Genomic DNA, 13412 nt, shown 5'->3' with positions numbered 1-13412 from the left:
ATATAGTTCAGAAGGGATGGAAACGACTGGTGCAATGGGCTGACAACCAAGTGCTGCTTTGGTTTCCTAGCCTTACACTTTGCTAGCCTGGTGTCTGACGCACATGCAAGTTTAGGGGGTCAGAGAGGCAACAGTGGAATTCTCTTACCCAGGATTTCTGGTCCTACTTCCTCAAAGGCAGCTCAAATCTCCAAAGTGGGGGCATTCAGAGGTGTAGTCCAACTATCTTCATCGTCAACTCAACTATCTTGTAAGACTTGACATTCCCTGACACTCTCATTTCTTTCTTTCTTTTTTTTTTTGGTTTTTTCGAGACAGGGTTTCTCTGTGTAGTCCTGGCTGTCCTGGAACTCACTCTGTAGACCAGGCTGGCCTTGAACTCAGAAATCCGCCTGCCTCTGCCTCCCAAGTGCTGGGATTAAAGGCGTGCGCCACCACCGCCCAGCTGACACTCTCATTTCTGATAATTGGACAACCAGTAGCTTTGTTTATAGGACCAAGGAGAGACATTAACTCACCCATCTATCCATCATCCATCCATCCATCTATCCATTTGTCTGTCCATCCATCATTAGTCTATCCATCCATCCATCCATCCGTCTGTCTGTCTGTCCATCTGTTCATCCAGCCATCCTCCACACATTTGAAGGCTTCCTATGTCACTTATAATTGGATTTCCCCCTCTTTCCTTCTTTATGGTTTCTAATTTAACATTAAGTATAACACCTAATAAGTGCCTCTAAATTCAGAATTGTGGTGAAATAGGAAGCTCAAAATGTTTGGACAGGAAAGATCTCAGAGCTTGTGAGGTGTGTTATTGGAAAGGAGATGTGGAAGGCAAGAGGCCCGCTCACTGTTTTCAGAAGCAATCGACATAGAAGTAAGGAATGGATGGAAGAAGCAAACTCAGGTTCCTATTTCCTTTTTTAAAAAAATGTGTAGCTATCCTCAAACTCTCCATCCTCCTGCCCCAGCCTCTTGAGTGTTGGTAAGTGTATGACACTGTGCTTGGAGCTGTGCACTTTTTAAAAGGCAAACAATGCTTTATTACTTTTTGGGTAGTATGTGTGTTTACACATGTTATAGCATGGGTGTTGGGGTTAGAGAACAATTTCAGGATTTGGTCTTCTCCTGTACTATGTAGGTTCCAGGGCTCTAACTCAGTTTGTGAGGCTTTGAGGCATTTGCCTTTACAATCAGAGCCATCTTGGAGGCCCCTGTGTAAATTTTGAAGTCTTAGCTTTCTGCTCTCAATAAGTTTTTCTTTGCTAAACTCAAATTGACTCTTAACATTGATTGGGCTGAGTTGGATACAGGCAGGCAAGTGGGCTAAAGCGGAAGTGGAAGCGGAAGCAGAAGCAGAAGAGGAAGCAGAAGGTTCTGGTTTCAGCCTTCAGAGAACTCAGATTATTCAGCATACAAGGCAAACTGTGGTTACAAATATCCACTATTGGAAGCTCAAAGTATCAGAGGTCTTAGGATGTACTAACAACTGTTATCAGATGCGGACCTGAAGTCACAAATGAGAAGGTGGCACCTGAGATGTCCATTTCAGTCTGTCTTTTCTCCTGAAGCTAGCTTCTCAGAGCAGCTCTCATGCTGAGATAAGGGTAGTAACTGCTTATGGTATCTGCGTAGCCAGGAAAGAAGCCAACAATGTGTGAGGGCAGAGGTGACATGTGAACCCTTAGAGCAGCCATGAGGGATGGGGCCACAGTTTCAGGGTGTTTAAGATTAGAATGAGGAGAGTCAGGGGTTAAAGAAATCTCATGTTGAAAAAACCCAGCACAGAGAGAGCTGCGTAGACAGGTGCATTCATGTTTACTCAACCTGGCATAATAACAGCTTCCCCTTATTGAGGACCTACTGTGAGCCAGGCATTGTGTCTAAGGCTTTTTTTTTTTTTTTTTAATTCTGAGAATAATCCTGTGGCATAAGCATATTTTAACCTGATTTAAAAAAATTACGTATATGTATTGGTGTATGTGTTTATGGGTGCACATGTGTGGTCGTTTGAACATCTGGTTCCCAGCTGGTGATGCGCTCAGGGAAGATTATGGAGCCTTTAGGAAGTGGGGACTTGCTGTAAGAAGTATGGTACCGGGCTATGAGGCTTTATAACCTAGCTTTACTTCCTGTTCTCTCTGTTGAGTGTGATGTAATGTTAGCACCCAGCTTCCTGCCCTTGCCACCCATGCCTTCCTCACTCCGTATCTCTAGAACTGTGAGCCAAGACAAAATTTTCTCCCTTAAGTTGCTTCTTGTAAGGTTATTTTATCACAGTGACAGAAAAGAAACAAGTACATTGTGTGTATGCAAGTGCAACTGTGGGTGGAGGCCAGGCATCTACTGTTTGTTTGCTCTATCTCTCCTTCTTCCTCCCCCCTCTTCTCTTTCTCTGTCTCTCCTTCTCCCTTTTCCCTCCTCTCACCCTCTCTTTCTGTCTCTCCTTCTCCCTCTTCCCCCCTCCCTCTCTCTCTGTCTCTCTGTCTTTCTTTCTCCCTCTTCCCCACTCCTCCTCTCTGTCTTTTTCTCTCTCCCCTCTGTCCCTCTGACTTTCTTTCAGTCTTTGAGATAGAGTCTCTCATTGGTCTAGTACTTGGCAAGCAGGCTAGGCTGGCTTACCAGTGAGTCGTAATGATTCACCTGTCTCTGGCTTTTAAAATGTGTATTCTGGACCATACTCAGGTCCATGTTTGTAAGACAAGCACTTTGAGGACTGAGCCCTCTCCTCAGCCCTCAACCTGATTTCAAAGACAAAGAAGGCTTATAGAGATAAGTCTGCTCAAATCAGAGGGTTGATAAAGAAGGGTTGAGGGGGTGGAAGTGGCTGGAGTTTGAACCTCATTTGTCTGATTTGTCTTATTAGATGAGAGAAAAAAGTTTAAGGCATATGAAATAGGAGTTCAATTGTCCCAGCTTGCAGTTGTTATGACTCTATACATGAAATTCCCAAAGACTCCAAGAATGGCTATTGGAAGTGGTAAATGAACGCAGTCAAGTACCGAGATATTTGCTGAGAAAACAATCAATCAAGCAATCAGTCAATAATCAATCAAACAAACCCAGCACAGCATCCTACTCACAATCCCTACAAAATTAATAAAAAAATGAAACCCTAGGAGCTGGGAAGTAACTCAGCAGATTGCTTGCCTAGTGTACACCAAGCTCTGGACTCCATTTTCGGCACCATATAAAGCTGGTGTGGTGGGGCACACCTGTATCTTCAGTGCTACGGAGATGGGGTAGGAGGATCAGAAATTCAAGGTTGGGTTGGAGAGATGGCTCAGTAGTTCAGAGCACTGGCTGCCCATGTAGAGGACTCCCAGAACCTGCATGGTGGGTTGCAATTGTCTGTAACTCTAGTTACAGGGGATCTGTTGCTCTCTTCTGACCTCCTAGGGCTCTGCATGCATGTGGCCCATAGACATACCTGTACATAGACACATTCATACACATAAAATAAGTAAATTATAAAAAAAAAAAACCAAAGAATTTCAATGTCATTTTGGCTACATATGGAGTTTGAGGACAGTCTGGGCTATGAGAGACTATGTCTCGTATACAACTCCTGCCCCCATTCCAGTTCTAAGAATAAACTTAACTCAGGATGTGAAAGACCTCTTCACTGAAAATAACACACACACACACACACACACACACACACACACACACACACACACACAAACCCACGATCCTGAAAGGCAGAAGGAGCTTCCGTGTTCACAGATCGAAAGAACCATTGTTAAAAGACTCCCACCACTGGAAGCATTCACACATGTGCTGTAACCTTCACAGGAACAACAGAGACAGGCTTCACAGAACTAAAAGGAAATAATCCTAAAATTCACACAGAAGCACAAAAGCCCAAACAATCTTGAGTGGAAAGGACAAGACTGGAGAGTAATGGAACCTGGTTTCAAGACATCCTGCTGAGCAGTAGGTAAAGGTGCTGATGCCAGCATAAGAACAGATGCTTAGATCCATGAAGTGGGATACAGCACAGGCAATAAATCCAGTATCTTCAGCCTACTAGGTGCTCTGACGCCAGCATAAGAGCAGATGCTCAGATCCACTACGTGGAATACAGCACGGGAAATAAATCCAATATCTTCAGCCTACTTCTTCTTAGTAAAGGTGCCAACAAAAGATACTGAAAAAAAGACAACTTCATCGACAAGTAGTGCAGGGAAAAACTGGGCATTCAGATGTAGAAGACTGAAATCTCACTGCGTACCTTTTACTCTGTTCAGAAAACTATCTCAAAATAGATAAGAGACCTTAATGCAAACCGTAAGACTTTAAACTACTAGAGGAAAACATTGGGGAAATAGGTTCTGATGGTAGCACAGGCTGTGGTTTTTCTGGGCAATTCCAAAAGCATAGGAAACAAAAGGAAAAACCGACAAACTTAAATTAAAAGGCTTCTGCATGGCAAAGCAAACTGTCCACGGAATAAAGAAACACACAGTCTGAGTAGTGCTCTTAACCACCAAAAAACATGCCTAGCTCCTGGAGATCTTTAAAAATCATTGTCATCACTCACAACGGTGGAAGGAGGAGCTGTCACAGACTCTGTCGCCTGCCTCTGGGACCCCTTCCTCCTACTGGGCTCCCTCATCTGGCCTCAATAGGAGAGGATGCACCTAGTCTTACTGCAACTTTATGTGCATGCCAAGGCTGTTTGATAATCACGGGAGACCTCCTCTTTTCTAAAGAGAAACAGAGGAAGAATGGATTGGGGAGGGATTGGAGATGGGAATGGGGGAGGACTGGAAAGAGAAGAGAGAGGGGAAACTACGGCCAGGATATAAAGTTAATTAATTAATTAATTAATTAAAATCATTGCCATCATTTTCACACCTGTGTTTCTGTTAGAAAGAGCTGTGGCGACTTCAGTCTCAACTACATATTACATACACATGGTCCAAAAAAGCTAAACAGATTTCCCAGGATACAAAGCAATTCCATGACTGAGGCAAGGCTTATATGTTGTCAACTGGACGGAATCTAGAGTCCCTCGAGAGATGGACTGTGCGGTACCATCTTGATTGTGTTGAGTTGGTATTGCCTACCATGGGTGGTACCATTCTCTGGGGAGGGGATCCTGGACTATATAAGTGAAGAAAAGGAGCTGAATGCCAGCATGCACTCACTGCTCTCTGCTTCTTTCTCTGTTTAAAATTATTTATTTTTAATTACGCATATGTGCATGTGCCTGTGTTTTGTATATGCATAGATGCACCATGTCATGTATGTACAGTGTCCATGGATACCAGGAGAGGGCACCAGATCCCTTGGAACTGGGAGTTAGGAAGGTTGTGAGCTGCCATTTGGGTGCTGAGAACAGATCCTGGGTCCTCTGTAAGACCAGTTAAGTTCTCTTAACCACAGAGCCATCTCTGCAGTCCCCCTTCTGCTTCTTGACTGTGGCTATATTGTGAGTAGCTGCTTCAAGCTCTAATTGCCTTTCTTTCCCCACCATAGTAGACTGCACTTTTGAATTGTGAGCCAGAATAGACCCTGACTTCTTTAAGTTGTTTCTGCCAGAGTATTTTTATCACAGCAATGAGAAAGTAACAAAGACACTAGTCATTTTGACTTCCACCTCACTTCTTTTTCTACTCTGTGTTGTGTAACTTTAGAAGTTGTCTCATAGTCAGGAGAACTTGGTTCCAGTGAGTGGCAAAGCTGAGATTTGAACCCAGTAAGTTAGTGCTCTCTCTGAGTTCCTGACCACTTAGTGCCATCAGGTGTAGCATGGAAGTGTCACAGAGGGCAAAGGACAGGCAGCTTCTGTCCCAGCTCTCTCAGTGCCCACTTTCTGATTTGGATCAAGAACGTGGCCCACCGTGTGCCTTCCCCCTGCCCAGAGCTGGCGGAGTCAACCCTATTCTTTCTTGGGGTTCCTTCAGCCTTCTTGATGGTTTCCAGTCAAGAGCATTAGAGGCACATCTCACTGTTGCTCCTGTGTTGTCCCCTGCCCAGGCTCCCTACATGAACTTTATCCTCCTCTAGGACACCACACTGCTGGGCTCTTTCCCAGCTGGATGTCACACGCTAAAAGTTAGCTTTGCAGATACAGGAGCCATGAGGGTGGTTTGGATGAGTGGAGCTAAGGAACCTTCCCTGTCTTTATAGGATCGAGAAAATCCCAGTATGACTCCAAAAATCATATAAAAATACTGTTAGCACCTGCTTTGATTGGATGCTGAATATTTGTTAGAACTTTATATGAATTGAGTCTCTAAACCTTTCTCATCCAAGTACTTGGGGCCCCACGATATCTATTTTGCAAGGAGGACACAAGTTCACTGGCTTAACACCGAGGTCAAATTTTTATTTATATTTAAATACTTATTTTTTGTGTATGTCTCTACATGTATGTGAACATATGTGTGCCACAGCACACATGTGAATGCCAGAGGACAACTTGAGAGTCACTTCTTTCTTTCTACCATGTGGGTCCAGGAGATTTAAGTCAGATCGTCAGGCTTGCCTGTGGATGCCTGCGGGACGCCTTGACCTACTGAGCCATCCCACCATCCTGAGGTCAGGTTCCTACCTGAAGCCACACAATTGGTAGGCACCAGGTTGGATATATGGTATCCAAGACTTTTGGTTTTCAGTTCTACACTATTCTGATAATTGTGTAATGTACTTTGATTTCTTTTTCATAAAAGAAAAAACAGAAGACAGGTGTGCTGTCCTTTTAAATGTATTTGAGCTACACAATCAGATTTTATTTATTTTATGTATATGAATACACTGTAACTGTCTTTAGACACACCAGAAGAGGGCATTAGATCCCATTACAAATGGTTGTGAGTCACCATGTGGTTGCTGGGGATTGAACTCATGACCTCTCATGACTTCTGGAAGAGTAGTTAGTGCTCTTAACCACTGAGCCATCTCTCCAGGCTCCCTCCCCCTTTTTTAAATTTTGTTTTTAGATTTTATTTATTTTATTCAAAACATTTTAAAAGCCAAGTTCCATCAACTTTATATTAAGTTTATTTTCAATTCAATATTGATTATTATATTAAAACATTTTAAAGTGTTTCAAAATTAATTATTTGCTATTTAAATATTAAATATTCTGTTCAATATTTTAAAATGTTACTCAATATAAAATGAATGTAAATTAAAAAAAACCCTCTATGTTAGAAATGAAGAAAAGAATAGAGCATGCAGAATCTATCAGGACCCTGCTGAGCTGTGTCACAGTGTCTGATAATCAGAGTTAGGAGAATTCTCATTTGGGAAATTGAAAATAAGTTTGGAATGCCAGACATAGTGGTGCACACCTTTAATCCTAGCACTCAGGAGGCAGAGGCAGGTGGATTGAGTTCAAGGCCAGCTTGGTCTACAGAGTGAGTTCCAGGACAGCCAGGAGTACCCAAAGAAAACTTGGAAACAACAACAACACAAAAACCAAAGAAAGATAAAAGAAGAAAGGAAATATAGGTGGGTTTATAAGAGGCCATTGAAGGGTGTAGACGGGAGCGTGGGTGTTAATCTTGAGTCTGTCATGACAGTGGTGAGGTACCACTCATGCACTTGGAAAGGAAATCACTACGAAGGCTGAAGGGAGGCCAGGGAGGTTGCTTGGTGGGCAGGGTGCTTATTTCACAAGTAGGAGGACTTGAATTTGGATCCCCAGCATCCATGGAAAAGCCTGGCACTGTGGTGTTGTACATCTACAACCTCAGGGCTAGAAGGCTGGAGACAGAAAGATTCTGGAGAGTTACTAGCCAGCCAGTCTAATTGAAATGGAGAGCCCCAGCATCACTGAGAGACCCTGTCTCAAAAGAGAGAGAGAGAGAGAGAGAGAGAGAGAGAGAGAGAGAGAGAGAGAGAGAGGAGAGGAGAGGAGAGGAGAGGAGAGGAGAGGAGAGGAGAGGAGAGGAGAGGAGAGGAGAGGAGAGGAATAGAGGAAGACACCTGGTGTTGACATTTGGATTTCACAGGCACTCACACTGGTGAGCACACTCACCTCCGTGTGTGCCGTGAGTGATGCTATCCACTCCCTAAAGGCCGATGTGCCCAGTACTATTCTCTTCTACAAAGAAGGACCAAGACTAAATATATATTTGCTTTTGTAAGGGGGATCAATGGAATTTAGCAGGGGAGAAATATTAGTCTTGAAAGCCACAGAAACTCAGGATGACAGTCTGGAGAGGCAACTAAGCTCGCTGATCGGTGACCTTGGCTTCCCAGCCAGGGTTAGCTCTGAGCCAGAAGGAGGTCAGGATGCAGGGTAAAGGTCAGTGGAGCTCCAGAAGAGGCTCCTAGCCAGAGGGGAGTCTCACGGTCCTTAGCTTTGAGGCTGGTTTAGAAATCTGCTGGAGTCCATGTAGCAGCACAGCCTCAGGGGAGAGGCTCCTATAGTGTCTGCCTTGGTCCCTTGGGCTTGAGCTGCTGTATTCCAGCATCACCTCGAAAATGGATCCACCACTTCAGTGTGCCCCTCCATTGCAAAAACACCTTTCCATTCCCAAGGCACCACCAGCATCCTACTATGTTCATGCCGACGGTGCTGACCAGGCCCAGGAGTATACTTGTGACCTTGGGACTTAAGGTTACACATTGCTGTGGTTTCCATGGTCTTAAGCAACCCCTGTGAAAGGGTCATTCAGTGCCCAAAGGGATCATGACCTATATGTTGAGAACCACTGCTCTATGAGAATCAGGCATTCACATGGCACACAGATGCACATTCAGGCAAAAACACCATGTACAGAAGATAAAGTGAAAAAAAGCTTTTGAAGTCTCCAAACCTAAGATGGCACCAAGAGTAAACTACTTGCACCCATGCCCGATGACCTAAGTCTGATTCTAGGACCCACACAGTTGGAAGGAAACAACTGACTTCTGAAAGTTGTCCCCCGACCATCACAGAAACGCTGCGGTGCTCTGCCCTCCCACAAACAATCAAACAAACAAGGCAATGAAACTAGACTCTCTAAATAGATACAACCCCAAAAGGCCCTTTCTGGGTTACTATGGAAAAGACTATCAACATGCCAGACAGAACCTGATGTGGTGGTGTACACATTTAATCCCAGCACTTGGGAGGCAGAGGTAGGTGGGTCTCTGTGAGTGTGAGGCCAGCCTGGTCTACATATGTTACAGCTCTATTGCCTACCTGGAGACCCTCTGTCTCAAAAAAGTCAATAAAGAATTCCATAAACAGTAAAAGAGGAGCATCAAGTGTCATAGAAAGAAATACTATTAGACTAAACATACATTTCTTTGCAGCTTAGGAGAGAATGGGATGATACATTCAGAATAGGAAAAAAAAAAAAAAGCCACTCTCTGAGAGTCAGACCAATAACTGAGATATGATTGAATAGCCTCAGTGAGACCCAGCCTCAGCCATAGTCATTTGTGGCTATGAGACAGGGTCTCATGTAGCCCAGGCTGGCCTCAAACTCACTATGTAGCTGAGGACGATCTTGAACTATTGATCCTTCTGCCTTCACCTCCAGAGTGCTGACTTTATATTTGTGAGCTGCTGTGTCTGATTTTATGTGGCACAGGGGATTGAATTCAAGACTTCGTGCACACCAGACAAGCACTCTATCAACCGAGCTACACCCTCGGCCCCTTAGGCATGTGTTTTAATTTAATAAGTAGAACCCAGATGTATTGTAGTGCATCTCATTTACAGGATGATTTTGTAGACATATTGGAATAATTCGTAGTACAAGAAAAGGAAGGTCATGGAGCAGGATTTTGCAGTTAGTAATGCAGCATCATTTTAAGGAAAGGGTCTCCATGTCCTGATGGGCACTGACTAATCTATGTTCACAGTGAATATATATGTGTACACGCTCATGTGTGTGCATGCATGTACATCTACACATGTGTGCGCATGCATGAGGAGGCCTGAGACTGGCATCTGGTATCTTCCTTGGTTGCTCTCCACCTGTCTGAGTTAGGGTTTTACTGTTGTGAACAGACACCATGACCAAGGCAAGTCTTATAAAGGATAACTTTTAACTGGGGCTGGCTTATAGGTTCAGAGGTTCAGTCCATTATCATGAAGGTGGGGGTATGGTAGCATCCAAGCAGGCATGGTGCAGGAGGAGCTAAGAGTTCTACATCTTCATCTGAACACTGCTATGGAACTACTGGCCTCTAGGAAGCTAGGACAAGGGTCTTAAAGCCCACACCCACAAGGCCACCCCTACTCCAACAAGGCCACACCTCCCAAACGTACCACTCCCTGGGCCAAGCATATGCAAACCATCACACCATCTTATTTTTATTTTTGAGACAGGGTCTCTTACTGGGACCCAGAGCTTTCCAACTAGCTGACCAATGAGTCCTAGGGATCCTCCCATCTTCTGCACGGCACTGGGACTATTGGTGAGTCCTGGCCATCTTTTTCTGTAGGTGCTGGTGACTGGAACTCAAGTGACCATGCATACACAAGTATCTTACCTTCTGTCTTTAGTTTTAAATCTTATTTATTTATTTTCATGTATATGTATGTATGTTTTGCATGAATTCATGTGCATCACATGTATGCTTGGTGTCCACAGAGACCAGAAAAGGGAATAGGACCTCCTGGAACTGGAGTTGTAGGCAGTTTTGAGCTGCCATGTGGGTGTTGGGAATTTAACCTGGGTTCTCTAGAAGATCAGTCAGTTCTTTTAACCACTGAGAGATCTATTCTTGTCACAGGAAAAGGGCTACTGGGTGGTCAGGGAAGATGTATTTTAGATACCTTTCTAACTTGGATGAAATTTCTAGATAGTTTATTTCTCTTTATTCTGGTTTTGTGATTGACAAAGTAATAGTTGCTTGAACATCTTAGTGTGTGGACAGAGGCAAGAGAGTTCCTTTGTGAGCATATGAGCAAGCTCCATTGTAACTGAAATCACTTGCCAGTCTGGTCGCTCCACTTCAGTCTATTTTAGATTATATGGTTGAGTGGAGTCTCCTTGAATTCGGTTTGATGGAGAGCTATATACTCTGGGCTATCACAAACTCCTGGCTGTGGCTTCTTCTCAGTCATAGACTGAGAGCAAGCCACGAGAAAATGCCTCTAAGACTGCCCACAGACTCATTTTTTTGCCTGTTGCAGAATCTAATGCTCTCTGCCTTCTCTTCATCATTGGTGGAGTGTTGAGTGCCTCTGTAAATGCAAAGGATGCACCATGGTTAGAAAACATCGGAAAGACGTCAATCATTTCCATGTGAGTTCCTGTGAACTCAATGCCATCCTAGTTAGAACTGGAAGGGATTTTTATACACTTAAAAATGTTGATTTGAAGTTCACTGGGAGGAAAGATAGACTCCATAAAAGCATGCTATGTGAGTGCTGAATGATGTAACAGTGAAACTCAATAATTTATACAATCAATATGCAGCAATATTGTTGCTATAGTTATTATATATTGTTATATAGTTTATAGTTATAACTATATATAACTCTATAACATATGTAACATATAATATATATTGTTATGTAACTATATAATATATAATATACATTTTTTATATTATGTAGTTATAGTTGCTAATATAGTTGTATTAAATATATATATATATAACTAAAAACCAAATTATACAGCTAGGGTACTGGAGCCCATCATGGTGATGATCCCACACAAAGGGCCTTGGGTACTGTAAGGGAGAAAGTACTGTGGTATGAGGCCTTTATCAGTGAAGTATTGCAGTGAGACTTGTGGAAGGTGCTGGACCATTGAGACAAGGTATATGAGCAGCTGTTCTTATACCTTCAACTGAGAAATGCCATTGAGCCACTCCAGGAGACTAATCACTCAGAGTTCTATGTGCAGGTGGATTTGGACGGTAACTTCTTCATTGACACAGTGGTCCCAGATATTTCACATATCTATGTGTCTCTGGGACATGGCTTTTTCCTGGAGTTGACACTGGCTGAAGCTTTCAAGTTCATTGACTGAGAAAGTTCTCTCCTCACAGAGCTCAGGATTAGCTTCGCCAAGGACTCCATGAATATCAAGGCCCATGTCTGCACAGTGCTAGGAGGACTGAGAGAAGTGCAAGGCTTGCAGAACTTCCCAGAGCCACCTCCCCACTCACTGCTTCCTCTTGCCCTCCAATATTAAAGAGCCTGAATGCTTTAGAATCAAATAGCCCTTCTCTCCTGCCTAACTCTCACTGACTGACTAGGTGTCCTAGAGACAAAGTGCCTGGAAGACCTATCTGTCTGTAGAATCTCTAAAACACCCTAGAGGTCTCACATCCAACTTGTGGTTTCCTCCTGACTTTATGCTTTGCTCTCTTTTGTCACCTTGGGAACCTTGACCCCCTCCTCTTCACGCTTCAATTCCTTCTTCTAGATATTTGTTTCTGTGTCCTTTCTATTACCATAAAGAATGAACTAATTAAAAAATATAGTGTATATAGAAGCAAAAATGGCTGGTAGGGTCAAGAAAAGCTAGTAAGAGAACAGGAGAGGACTTTGCCAGACATGACTATGGGGTTTCACAGTGATGTAAGGTGTGGTATTGATGTAGTGACAAGACAGGAGAAGGAAATGGATGGAGAATTGAGGCTAGGATTGTGTAGGTAGAATTCACTTTATGAGAAAGACAGTCTTCAAGCTAGTGGAAAAAGCCTGTAACTTAAAAAAACACAAAACCAAATCAAACACCAAAGGTGTTGAAATACTTGCTCCTCAATAGTGAAAGAAAGAGTTAAGCAACCAAGAAATAAACACTTCACAGAAAAATAGACAAAGTGGATTAGAAAGTTACAGATGAAAAAAAGAAGGAAATCTAAGGCTCTGCAAGCAAGAACACTCAATGCTGCACAAGTATGAGGATCGACTTTCCAGTCCCCAGAACATGCATGGGAATTGAGGTGTGACCATGGATGCCTGTAACCCCAGCCCCGTTGCAGATGGGAGCAGGAGAGTCCCTGGGGTTTTACTGGCCAGCCTTGTTAGAAAATGGCCAACTCTAGGTTCAATGAGGTAACTTGTCTCAAAAGAATAAGAATAAGGCAGAGAGTGATAGATGAGGGCACCCTATGTCATCATCTGGCCTCTGGGTATGTATGCATGAACATGCACGCGCGCGCGCGCACACACACACACACACACACACACACACAGACACAGAGAGACAGAGAAAGACAGAGAGACAGAGAGTGAGACAGAGAGAGACAGAGAAAGACAGAGAGAAAGAGAGACAGAGAGTGAGACAGAGACAGAGAGAGAGAGAGACAGAGAAAGACAGACAAAGACAGACACAGAGAAAGACACACACAGAGAAACCTGTATATTATTCAAAATGCTCAATCAATATAAATAATGAGGCTCACATTTGCCGAGAACTGAGAGTGCAAATTAAAAGTGACAATGAAGTACCATTTTGAAAATCATATTTAGTGATGATAAAATGCTTGATAAT

The 13412-nt window shown here is 43.3% G+C and overlaps 1 protein-coding gene and 1 pseudogene across 2 annotated transcripts in view; one reads left to right on the top strand and one right to left on the bottom strand.

Moving 5' to 3' along the window:
- The window catches only part of Glra1 (glycine receptor alpha 1), an 86878-nt gene that overhangs the window by 25812 nt on the left and 47654 nt on the right, over nucleotides 1-13412 (bottom strand). The window lies entirely within an intron of this gene.
- LOC143442918 (protein UXT pseudogene) lies at nucleotides 3241-12104 on the top strand (annotated as a pseudogene).

Source organism: Arvicanthis niloticus, chromosome 6 (genome assembly GCF_011762505.2).
Source record: "Arvicanthis niloticus isolate mArvNil1 chromosome 6, mArvNil1.pat.X, whole genome shotgun sequence".
NCBI classification, from domain to species: Eukaryota; Metazoa; Chordata; class Mammalia; order Rodentia; family Muridae; genus Arvicanthis; species Arvicanthis niloticus.
The sequence above is the reverse complement of the archived record's forward strand: the minus strand, read 5'-3'. Positions and strand labels throughout refer to the sequence as shown.